Source organism: Neoarius graeffei, chromosome 5 (genome assembly GCF_027579695.1).
Source record: "Neoarius graeffei isolate fNeoGra1 chromosome 5, fNeoGra1.pri, whole genome shotgun sequence".
In the NCBI taxonomy this organism is placed as follows: Eukaryota; Metazoa; Chordata; class Actinopteri; order Siluriformes; family Ariidae; genus Neoarius; species Neoarius graeffei.
In genome coordinates, this window is record NC_083573.1 from 28,599,156 (window position 1) to 28,611,288 (window position 12,133).

Below are 12,133 nucleotides of genomic sequence, written 5' to 3' on the forward strand. Positions count from 1 at the left end.
TAAGACACTAGCCCGAATAATGGCCCGGTTCTATTTGCCAGGGATTCGCGGCGATGTCCGTAGGTGGTGTATGGCATGCCGCGAATGCCAGTTAGTAAATCCAGCGGCCATTCCAAAAGCGCCTTTGAGCCCTCTACCATTAATCGAGACCCCGTTCGAAATAATTGGGATGGATCTTGTCGGGCCATTAGATCAGTCAACATGAGGGTATCGCTTTATTTTAGTCCTGGTGGACTATGCAACGCGATACCCAGAAGCAGTGCCTCTGCGCAATATCTCAGCACGCAGTATTGCGGAAGCGCTCTTCCATGTCATCTCCCGAGTTGGAATCCCCAAAGAGATTCTGACTGATCAAGGCACTTCATTTATGTCACGCATACTGCACGAACTGTACAGGTTATTGGGAATTAAGCCGATCCGCACCAGCGTTTATCACCCACAAATGGACGGTTTAGTCAAACGGTTCAACCGCACCCTCAAAAATATAATTAAAAAATTCGTAAGCGAGGATGCACACAATTGGGATAAATGGCTCGAACCCCTGTTATTCACAGTGCGAGAGGTCCCACAAGCCTCCATGGGGTTCTCCCCATTTGAATTATTATATGGGCATAAGCCGCGCGGCATCCTAGATGTACTGCGGGAAAATTGGGAGGAGGGACCTTCACCGAGCAAAAAGGAAATTCAATACATTATTGACCTGCGCGCAAAACCCCACACACTCACACACCTAACACAGGAGAATTTGCGGCAGGCCCAAGAATGGCAAATCCGCCTGTACGACAGGGGTATGCGCCTTAGGGAGTTCGCACTGGGAGATAAAGTACTCGTACTGTTGCCCACGTTGAGCTCCAAATTGATCGCCAAGTGGCAAGGACCCTTTGAGGTCACATGGCGAGTCGGGGACATTGACTATGAGGTGAGGCGAACGGACAGAGGTGGGGCACTACAGATTTACCACCTCAATCTGCTTAAACTCTGGAACAAGGAGGTCCCTGTGGCGTTGCCATCAGTGGTTCCGGAGAAGGTAGAGCTGGGGCCAGAGGTTCAAAAAGGAACATTGACATTGCTTACCTCTCTGGTCCCCTGTGGAGACCACCTCTCCCCGACCCAACTCACGGAGGTTGCCCAGTTGCAGACCGAATTTTCAGACATGTTCTCACCACTGCCCGGCCGCACCTGCCTCATAGAATACCACATTGATACACCCCCAGGGGTGGTAGTGCACAGCCGCCCTTACAGGCTACCTGAACACAAGAAAAAGGTGGTTCGGGAAGAACTCGAGGCCATGCTCGAAATGGGCATCATCGAGGAGTCCCACAGTGACTGGAGCAGCCTGGTGGTCTTGGTTCCCAAGGCCGACGGGTTGGTCCGGTTCTGTGTGGACTATAGAAAGGTCAACGCGGTGTCTAAATTCGACTCGTACCCAATGCCTCGCATTGATGAGTTGCTGGATCGACTCACCACTGCTCGCTTTTATTCGACACTGGATTTGACAAAGGGTTATTGGCAGATCCCCTTGACTCAATTATCCCGAGAAAAAAACGGCCTTTTCCACACCGTTTGGCTTACACCAATTTGTCACACTTCCTTTTGGGCTGTTTGGGGCGCCCACTATGTTCCAGCGGCTTATGGACAGAGTCCTCCGCCCCCACGCCACCTACGCGGCCGCATACTTAGACAACATAATAATCTATAGTAATGACTGGCCGCGGCATCTGCAATACCAGAGGGCCACCCTTGGGTCGCTGAGGCGAGCGGGTCTCACGGCCAACCCAAAGAAGTGTGCGATTGGGCGGGTGGAAGTACGGTATCTGGGCTTCCACTTGGGCAATGGGCAGGTGCGTCCCCAAATTAATAAGACAGCAGCGATTGCGGCCTGCCCGAGGCCCAAGACCAAAAAGGGGGTGAGACAGTTCCTGGGGCTGGCTGGCTACTATCATAGGTTTATACCTAATTATTCAGATGTCACCAGCCTGCTGACTGATCTCACTAAAAAGGGGGCACCAGATCTGGTCCAGTGGACGGAGCAATGCCAGCGGGCTTTCTCTGAGGTGAAGGCTGCACTGTGTGGGGGGCCACTGTTACACTCCCCTAACTTTTCTCTCCCCTTTATGTTGCAGACGGACGCATCAGACAGAGGGCTGGGGGCTGTTTTGTCCCAGGAGGTGGAGGGGGAGGATCACCCCATGCTGTATATCAGCAGGAAGCTTTCAGTGCGTGAGGGGCGTGACAGCACAATCGAGAAGAAGTGCCTGGCCATCAAGTGGGCGGTCCTCGCCCTCCACTACTACCTGCTGGGACGTCCTTTCACCCTCTGTTCGGACCACGCGCCCCTCCAATGGCCCCACCGCATGAAGGATGCCAACGCGTGGATCACCCGTTGGTATCTGGCACTCCAGCCCTTTAACTTCAAGGTGATCCACAGGCCATGGCACAGATGGTCATGGCGGACTTCCTCTCCCGTCAAGGGGGGGGGGAGTCGGCTGCAGGCCAGACGGCTGCCCGGCCTGAGTCGGGCGATGGGGGTATGTGGCAGCGGGGGCGTGGTCAAGCGTCGGTCTGTGACCGGAGGGTGGAGTCAGGGAAGGTAAGTGGCAGAATCACTACACCTGATGTCAATTAACCTGTGTTTGTGTGTCTTCCCAGCGACCACGCCCTATATAAGGAGAGAGAGAGCAGAGGAAGTGAGCTCTCTCCCCAACCAGACGGCTGATGAGTGTGTGTGTGTGTGTGTGTGTGTGTGTGTGTGTGTGTGTGTGTGTGTGTGTGAGAGAGTGTCTGGGAGAGTAAAACGCTGAAAAGTGTTGTAATAAAGAGTTTTTGGAAACTCAGTTCTGGCCTGCCATGCTTCTGTGCTCCACCCATCTGTGCAAAGTTCTACAAGGTGATTTTATGAAAAAAATAATTTTCTTCGTCAGGGATTTTTTTTATTCACTTGAGTTAAAGGTTACATTTTTCTATAATTTTCAGTGTGAGATTATGCTTCTGCAATAAAAATAGAATTTATTTTAAGGCTTTTAACACTTCTTAACCAGGGGTGCCAATAATTGTGGAGGGCGCTGTATAAGAGAAAATAAAATGCATTAATAGTTCACATAAAATATTTAATTTGTCATATTGTTTCATTTCTTATTCTAAATTTAATTTAAACAAGTATCTAATCTACAAATTTGAATTATGTGGAGTGAGTGTGATGAAATGAAATGGCATTAACACAATCCAAATGCATTATAAAAGCTTGCAAGGATGTTTGTGTTTACAGGAAGAGATTTCTAGCATTAAAGCCTCACAGCTCCAGGTTCCTGGGTTCAATCCTGAGCTTGGTACCAACATCCATGATGTCACAGAGATCACACTTTTTCATTCATTTTGATGCTTGATGTGAACATTACTTGAAGCTCTTGACCTGTATCTACGTGGTTTGCATGTTTACATTGCGCTGCTGCCATATGACTGGATAATTAGATAATGGCTGATTACCATAGATAACAATGAACCCGCAAGTGCACAGGTGTTCCTAATAAACTAAACAGTGAGTGTATGTCATTCTGAAATTGTGTAATCCCCTCATGTTGAGTGACGATATTATGCAGTGTCTTTGAGATTCGCGCCGAGACGCAGTGAAGTCTTTAAAAATAACTCTGAGTGATGAATGCTTTGCAGCTGAAAGTCTGATCAAAGCTAGGATGGAAATAACAGATTTAATGCACAAAGGAGATGAGCACAAACTGCATAGGTTCATGACTTTTCATTTAAAAAGGGGAGGAAAGCAGAACTTCCTTATAAATTTTATTCCCCTAAATATGTATGGACCTCAGGGCAAGTGACAGGTTTTACATGATACAGCATTTATTTATTAAGAAATATTACATATTAATGATTTTTCCCAAATACAATCTCCTCAAACACATGACTACATCTGATTGAAGAAGAAAGAAAGCACAACTTTATTCATCACACACTTGTGAAATTTCCTCTCTGCATTTAACCCATCTGAAGCAGTGAACACACACATGCACACACGTGAGCAATGAGCACACTCACATACCCAGAGCAGCGGGCAGCCATGCTAACAGCACTCGGGGAGCAGTTGGGAGTTAGGTGCCTCGCTCAAGGGCACCTCAGCCCAAGACCATCCCATATTAACCTAACCGCATGTCTTTGAACTGTGGGGGAAACCCATGCAGACACAGGGAGAACATGCAAACTCTACACAGAAAGTCCCTCGCCAGCCGCTGGGTTCGAGCCCAGAACCTTCTTGCTGTGAGGTGACCGTGCTAAACAACTTTCACCACCATGCCAACCATTGTGGCATTAGACAAGACAAAAGCTAAACCCTGCTGTTTATATATTCATAAAACCTGCTGTTTATACATCTATAATGATTGCATAATGCACTGTACCATTGCAGATACAGGTCAAGAGCTTCAGGTAATGTTCACATCATGCATAAAAATGAATGAAGAAGTGTGATCTCTGTGACATCATGGATGTCAGCACCAACCTCAGGATTGAACCAAGGAACCTGGAGCTGTGAGGCTTTAATGCTAGAAATTTCTTCCTGTAAACACAAACATCCTTGCAAGATTTTAGAATGCAACTGGATCGTGTTCATATCATGTGGACTGATCACACTCACTCTATGTAATTCAAATTAGTAGATTAGATGCATGTTTAAATTAAATGTACGATTAGAATTGAAATATTTCATGACAACTTAAATATTTTATGTGAACTATACATTAAACTATATTTTCTTATATCTGACTGAACACACATTGTTTTTTCACTGCATCTTGTATTGAGATCCAAACACTCATTAGCATGTTTGGAGAATGGGATAATCCTTCATTTGAAGTTACAGCTTCAAAAATTATATTATTTAAAAAGTTAAGATTATTTTAGCTATAAAAACTTGCAGCAGAAGTATATTCAGTCTTCTCTGTCACTAGATTATGTCAATATTTTAGGAACACTGCAATAAATGCAGAGAGCTGGATTCAAAAATCCACAATCAGTTACAAATGTTTCAGGGGCTCAACATGCAATTTTTAAACTAATGGCCCTTTTCCACTACCCTTTTTCAGCTCACTTCAGCTCGCTTCAGCTCACTTCAGCCCGACACGGCTCGCGTTTCGACTACCAAAAACCAGCACGACTCAGCTCGTTTCAGCCCTGCTTAGCCCCTAAAACTCGCACCGTTTTGGAGTGGGGCTGAAGCGAGCCAAACCGAGCCGACTGAGGTTGGGGGCGTGAGCAGACACTCCCCTGTGCACTGATTGGTGAGGAGGCGTGTCCTCACATGCCCACACACGCCCCGCGAGCGCGCTGGGATCTGTAAACACCGCAAACCCGGAAGAAGAATAATTATGAATTACGAGAATTTCTGAAGCCTTATGCGCCTCGCCTCATCTATACGCTCTTGCCAGTATCTGTCCGCGTTGTCGGTGACAACAAGCCACAGCACCGAGACCAGCAACACTAACGACTCCATGTCCTCCATGTTTATTGTTTACTATTCGGGTCGTGAGACTACCGCTGAAAAGATCACTGAATCAGTGACATACAGAGCATCGTGGACGAGTTCGCGGAGCGCAAGGCTCGCCGTATGCCCTTCAAATAATGCGCGCAGTAGGCTATTGATGTTTTATTATGAGCCATGTACAGTATGTCGCCTAATGTTTTTTTTGTTTCTGAGTTACATGTTCGTTTGAAGGACTTAATGTACAAACTAACATAGTTGCACCCCGGAGTGTTGAAATTGGTAAACACAGTGCATTCAGTGAGGTTTGCACCGCCCTCCTTTTATTTCTGACTCTTCCTGTCACCACTCTGAGCGCTCATTCGTATGCCCTTCAAATAATGCGCGCAGTAGGCTATTGATGTTTTATTATGAGCCATGTACAGTATCCTAATGTTTTTTTTTGTTTCTGAGTTACATGTTCGTTTGAAGGACTTAATGTACAAACTAACATAGTTGCACCCCGTAGTGTTGAAATTGGTAAACACAGTGCATTCAGTGAGGTTTGCACCGCCCTCCTTTTATTTCTGACTCTTCCTGTCAGCGTTGCAACCTCTGAGCGCTCATTCGTATGCCCTTCAAATAATGTGCGCAGTATAGGCTATTGATGTTTTATTATGAGCCATGTACAGTATCCTAATGTTTTTTGTTTCTGAGTTACATGTTCGTTTGAAGGACTTGATGTACTAAATAACATAGTTGCACCCGGTAGTGTTGAAATTGGTAAACACCGCAGTTGCGGACATTTTGTAGCCTAAAATGATGTTATGATAAGCTTTAATAAAGGGCCCGGTCATTTGCCCCGGCCCGGCTCTGACTTGTTCCGCCACTGTCACTGATGTCACTGTTTGCGCTGCTTAACGGCATCACATGACGTCCACCCACTTTCGCTAACTCCACCCAATGTATCCACCCACTTCCAGCCAGCACGGTTCAGCGCGGTTGTAGTCGAAATGCAACTCCAACAGCCCCGCTCAGCCCGACTCAGCTCGACTCGGCACGGCACGGCTCAGCCGCGTTTGTAGTGGAAAAGCGGCATAAGACAGTAATTGAAAGTTCTGCAGAGAAATGCTTAAGCATCAGTTCCATCCATTTAATTACATCACTGTTTATTAATATCAGAATGAACCTGAATCAGAATTTGCTCTTCTCAGTCGCTGCTGTCAAATAATGGAAGAAACATAAAATTTTAAACTAAACAAAACGGAAACAGAACTGAAATGTTTGATGGATGCACAGTATAGTATCAAGTAATTTTCAATATTTTCTTATAAGCTTTGAAATCACAACTAATACTTGCTATTACTTGGATGTATGGTCAAGTGCTAAACTGTGAAAAATGTGTGAAAAATCTCAGCATTACTACTGATGTGCAGTTCTTTTATATTATTGCCAAAAGAGGAACTATATTTTCATTTTGTCTCATCTCATCTCATTATCTCTAGCCGCTTTATCCTTCTACAGGGTTGCAGGCAAGCTGGAGCCTATCCCAGCTGACTATGGGCAAAAGGCAGGGTACACCCTGGACAAGTCGCCAGGTCATCACAGGGCTGACACATAGACACAGACAACCATTCACACTCACATTCACACCTACGGTCAATTTAGAGTCACCAGTTAACCTAACCTGCATGTCTTTGGACTGTGGGGGAAACCGGAGCACCCGGAGGAAACCCACGCGGACACGCAGAGCATTTTTTAAGGATTTTCCACTAGGAGACCAACTGGTCTGGGCAATACAATCACAGGCCCCAGAGTCCGTGCGGCTGAACCACTGCGGCATATTCTGTGATGCAAACTGCCGCATTACGAATCCTCGTTTCAGCCAGCATAATATCAACATAGTTAATGCAGTGCCAAGTTTTCCTTGTTAAATGTATACTTACATGGTACTTGGTTAATTAATTGCAAATGATTGAACCAAATGATAAGACATAACTTGGTTTAAAATTTGGTCTCCCAGTGAAGCTGGTTTGGAATTGACTAGGAGACCAAATCTGGCCACTGGGAGACCATTTGGTCTCCCAGTAACTATGTTAAAAAATGCTCTGCGGACACAGGGAGAACATGCAAACTCCACACAGAAAAGCCCTCGTCAGCCACGGGGCTCGAACCCAGACTGTTAGGACTGGGACTGTTTTGGCCTCTAGAGGCCGCTGTTATTTCCTTTTCTTGTCATGTTTGTTTTGGCCTCTAGAGGCCGCCACTGTTCCTGTGTTTTGTGTTTGTGTTGATTGCCTGTTTGTCTTCATTAGTATCACCTGTTTCCCATTTATTTTGTGTATATATACTCCCTCAGTTCAGTCCCTAGTCACGGAGTCTTTATGCTATGCTGTTAGTGCTAGTTCCCTCTGTCCCATGTACCTTGCCTGTGTCTTAGTAGTCTTGGTTTTGTTGCTTTCTTTTGGACTTTGTGGATTTTGTTTTGACCTTTGGATCTTCTGAGCGTTTGAGTTTTTGCCTCTTCTTTTCTTAGTTGGATTCTGGACATTGAACCTTGGGATATTTTTATTTTTGTATATCTTCTGAGCTTTGGATTATTCTTTTTGTTTTTTCCCTTGGATTGTATATATTGTAAATAAACTGTTTTTGATACTCTACTTTCGCCTCATGCCTCTGCACTTGAGTCATCCCCCTGGTGGCCTAGTGGGGGTTTGCTGGATTATCACACCAGCGACCTGGGTTTGAATCCCAGCAAAACCCTAACAGAAAGATGCCGTCATGACTGACTCAGCAGAGGCATCTTCAATGGTCTACCCAGCCAACCTTCAGGGAATTATGGCAGCTTGGACATGCTACGGAGCTACCATGGACACTCAGGGACGAACACTTGCAAGCCAACATGAGGTACTGCTTCAGGAAATTGGGAAAACCCTGGCACAGCTGACTCCTCTGCCCTCATCCTGATCTGGCTCCTGCTCCAGTGCCTTCTGCCACGCTGCCTCCTTCACCTTGCGAACCCAGCCTTCCTGCACCACAGAGGTATGACGGTAAGCACGGTGAGTGCTGGGAGTTCCTTACCCAGTGCCAACTCACCTTTGAGCTCCAGCCTACCACCTACAGTACGGATCACCGCAAGATTGCCTTTGTGATAACCTTGTTAGCTGGTAAGGCATGGGCAACAGCTATCTGGCAGAGACGGGGACCTGAGTGCTCTGATTTCGAACTGTTTACTGAAGAGATGCTTCGGGTCTTCGATCAGGTGGACATCAGTACAGATGCAGCCAGAAAGCTCATGTCTATCCAGCAAGGAGGAAGCGTCGCAGACTACGCCATATCGTTTCGGATGCTCGCAGCAGTCAGCGGATGGAACGAGGCTGCCCTGGTTTCAGCCTTTCAACATGGTTTGTCTGACCCCATCAAAGACAGCCTGGCCTCTATTGGATGCCCAAGTGACCTCGAAACTCTGATCTCACATGCTATTCATCTGGACAACAGGATTAGAGAACGCCGCCAAGTCCTGAGTCTCCCCGGCCTCACTGCCTCAACATGGAGCCCATCTACCTCCTCCAGTGACTGTCCAGAACCCATGCAAGTGGGCTGTACTCGCCTCTCCGCATCTGAGAGGGAGCACAGAAGGAGGGACAAGTGCTGCATCTACTGTGGCAAGCCTGGCCACTTCCAAGCATCATGTCCCGAGCTCTCGGGAAAAGGACCACCCCGTCCAGCCGAGGGAGGGTTGTGACAGGGCCTACCCTCTCTCCTGAACTTCCTGGCCAAGGAGTTTACATCCCGGTCTCCATCTCCTGGGGTGAGTCTGTCCACTCTTGTCAAGCCTTGTTAGACTCCGGGGCAGCTGGAAACTTTATGGATGTTCACTTCGCCCAAAGTATCAATGTTCCTACTGCTCCTCTTGAAATCCCGCTGTCTGTGTCTGCCCTCGATGGCCAAGCGTTAGGTGATGGAAGAGTCACCCAAGTTACTTCTCCAGTCTTTCTCCAGTCTCAAGGTCACAAGGAAGAGATATCCCTGCATCTTATTCATTCACCAGAGTTCCCAGTGATTCTAGGCCTTCCTTGGCTTACCCGCCACAACCCTCGCATAGACTGGGTAACAAGCCAGGTCGTGGAATGGGGCCCTGCGTGCCATGCCTCTTGTCTGCTCTCTAGCTCTCCTGTGTCTCCTGCCGAGCCCCCTGATCTCACCGAGCTATCTCAAGTTCCCACAGAGTACTGGGATTTGAAGGAGGTATTTAGCAAAAGCAGGGCCGCCGTTCTTCCTCCGCACCGGGCCTACGACTGTGCCATCAACTTGCTCCCTGGGACTACCCCTCCTCGTGGCAGACTGTTCTCCCTCTCTCAGCCAGAACGCAAGGCCATGGAGGAATACCTCAAGGACGCCCTGGCCACTGGGTTCATTCGACCCTCCACTTCACCTGCTGGTGCCGGCTTCTTCTTTGTCAGCAAGAAGGATGGGGGGCTCCGACCATGTATTGACTACAGGGGCCTGAACAAGATCACAGTGCGCAACCGCTATCCCCTTCCACTGATGTCCACAGCTTTCGACCTGCTCCAAGGCGCCACCGTCTTCACCAAGTTGGACTTACGGAACGCATACCACCTCATCCGTATCTGACAGGGAGACGAGTGGAAGACTGCCTTTAATGCCCCATCAGGGCACTATGAGTACCAGGTGATGCCCTTTGGACTCACCAACGCACCAGCTGTTTTTCAGGCCCTTATCAACGACGTCTTGAGGGACATGATCAATCAACACGTGTTCGTCTACCTTGATGACATCTTAATATTCTCTAAGACCTTGCAGGAGCACCGCCACCATGTCCGCTAGGTTCTCCAGAGGCTGCTACAGAACAATCTGTTTGCGAAGGCCCAGAAGTGCGAGTTTCATGTCACTGAGGTCTCCTTCCTGGGATTTATCATATGAACGGGACAACTCCAAATGGACCCAGCCAAGACCCTGGCCGTCCAGGACTGGCCCACTCCCAAGTCCATCAAGGAGGTACAGCGGTTCTTAGGTTTCGCCAACTTTTACCGCAAGTTCGTCAGGAACTTCAGTTCCGTAGCAGCACCCATGTCAGATCTCACCAAAAGGACTGGTGGATCTTATGTCTGGTCTCCTCAGGCAGAAAAGGTGTTTAAAGACCTCAAGCGCCGCTTCTGCACGGCACCCATCCTGCTCCTCCCGGACAATTCTCAACCATTCATCGTTGAGGTGGACGCCTCGGACAGCAGTGTCGGCGCGGTCCTATCCCAACGCTCGGAGGGTATGCTGCACCCCTGCGCATACTTCTCCCACCGCCTGAGCCCTGCGGAGTCCCGGTATGATGTGGGGGATCGGGAACTGATTGCGGTGAAACTGGCCCTTGAGGAGTGGAGGCACTGGCTGGAAGGAGCACAACATCCATTCCTGGTTTGGACGGACCACAAGAACCTGGAGTACCTCCAACAAGCCAAGAGGCTGAACCCACGACAGGCTAGGTGGGCCTTGTTTTTCAGCCAGTTCAATTTCACCCTATCTTACCGCCCAGGCTCTAAGAACACCAAACCGGACGCGCTCTCCAGGCTGTTCTCGCCCAACAACAGGGAGAGTGAGGTTGGGCCTATTATCCCTGTGTCCCGGATTGTGGCCCCTGTCCACTGGGGTATTGAGGAGACCATTCGACAAACTCAACGCCAGGACCCTGGTCCTGGGACGGGGCCACTGGGCCTCCTGTACGTCCCTCGTCAAGCCCGGGCCAAGGTTCTCCAGTGGGGTCACTCTTCCCCTCTCACCGCCCACCCGGGAGCTCGGAGGACCCTGAACTTCTTGAAGAGACGCTTCTGGTGGCCTAACATGGAGAAGGAAGTGAGGTCATTCGTCCTGTCCTGTGATATCTGCACCAGAACCAAGAACCCACGACAGTGTCCCCAGGGTCTCCTGCATCCTCTGCCTATTCCCCGGCATCCCTGGTCCCATGTGGCGGTCGACTTCATTACAGGCCTGCCAGACTCTCAAGGTAACACTGTCATTTTGGTTATAGTCGACAGATTCTCAAAGGCCTGCCACTTCATACCACTGTGCAAACTCCCTTCTGCTCTTGAAACAGCCAAACTTATTTTTAATCATGTCTTTGGTCTCCCACAGGACATCGTCTCAGACCGGGGGCCCCAGTTCTCCTCCCGAGTGTGGCATGGGTTTTGCAAGCTCATCGGAGCCACTGCCAGCCTCTCCTCTGGGTTCCACCCCCATTCCAATGGCCAGACGGAGAGGCTCAACCAGGACCTGGAAACCACCCTGCGAGGCCTGGCTATGGATAACCCGACATCGTGGAGCACCTGGGTGCCATGGGCAGAGTACGCCCACAACACCCTGCAGTCATCGGCCACCAAGCTGTCGCCGTTCCAGTGCTAATTCGGGTTCCAGCCACCTCTGTTCCCAGACCAGGAGGAGGATGCTGGGGTGCCCTCGGTCAACCAATATGTGAGACGGTGTCGCAAGACCTGGAGCAAGGTCAGGAGGACCCTCATCCAGACCTCCAGAACCAACCAGACTCAGGCCAACTGCCATAGAAGGCCTGCCCACGTTTTCCGCCCTGGGCAGCGGGTTTGGCTGTCTGCCAAGGACCTTCCGCTATGGGTGGAGAACTGCAAGCTTGCTCCTCGCTACATT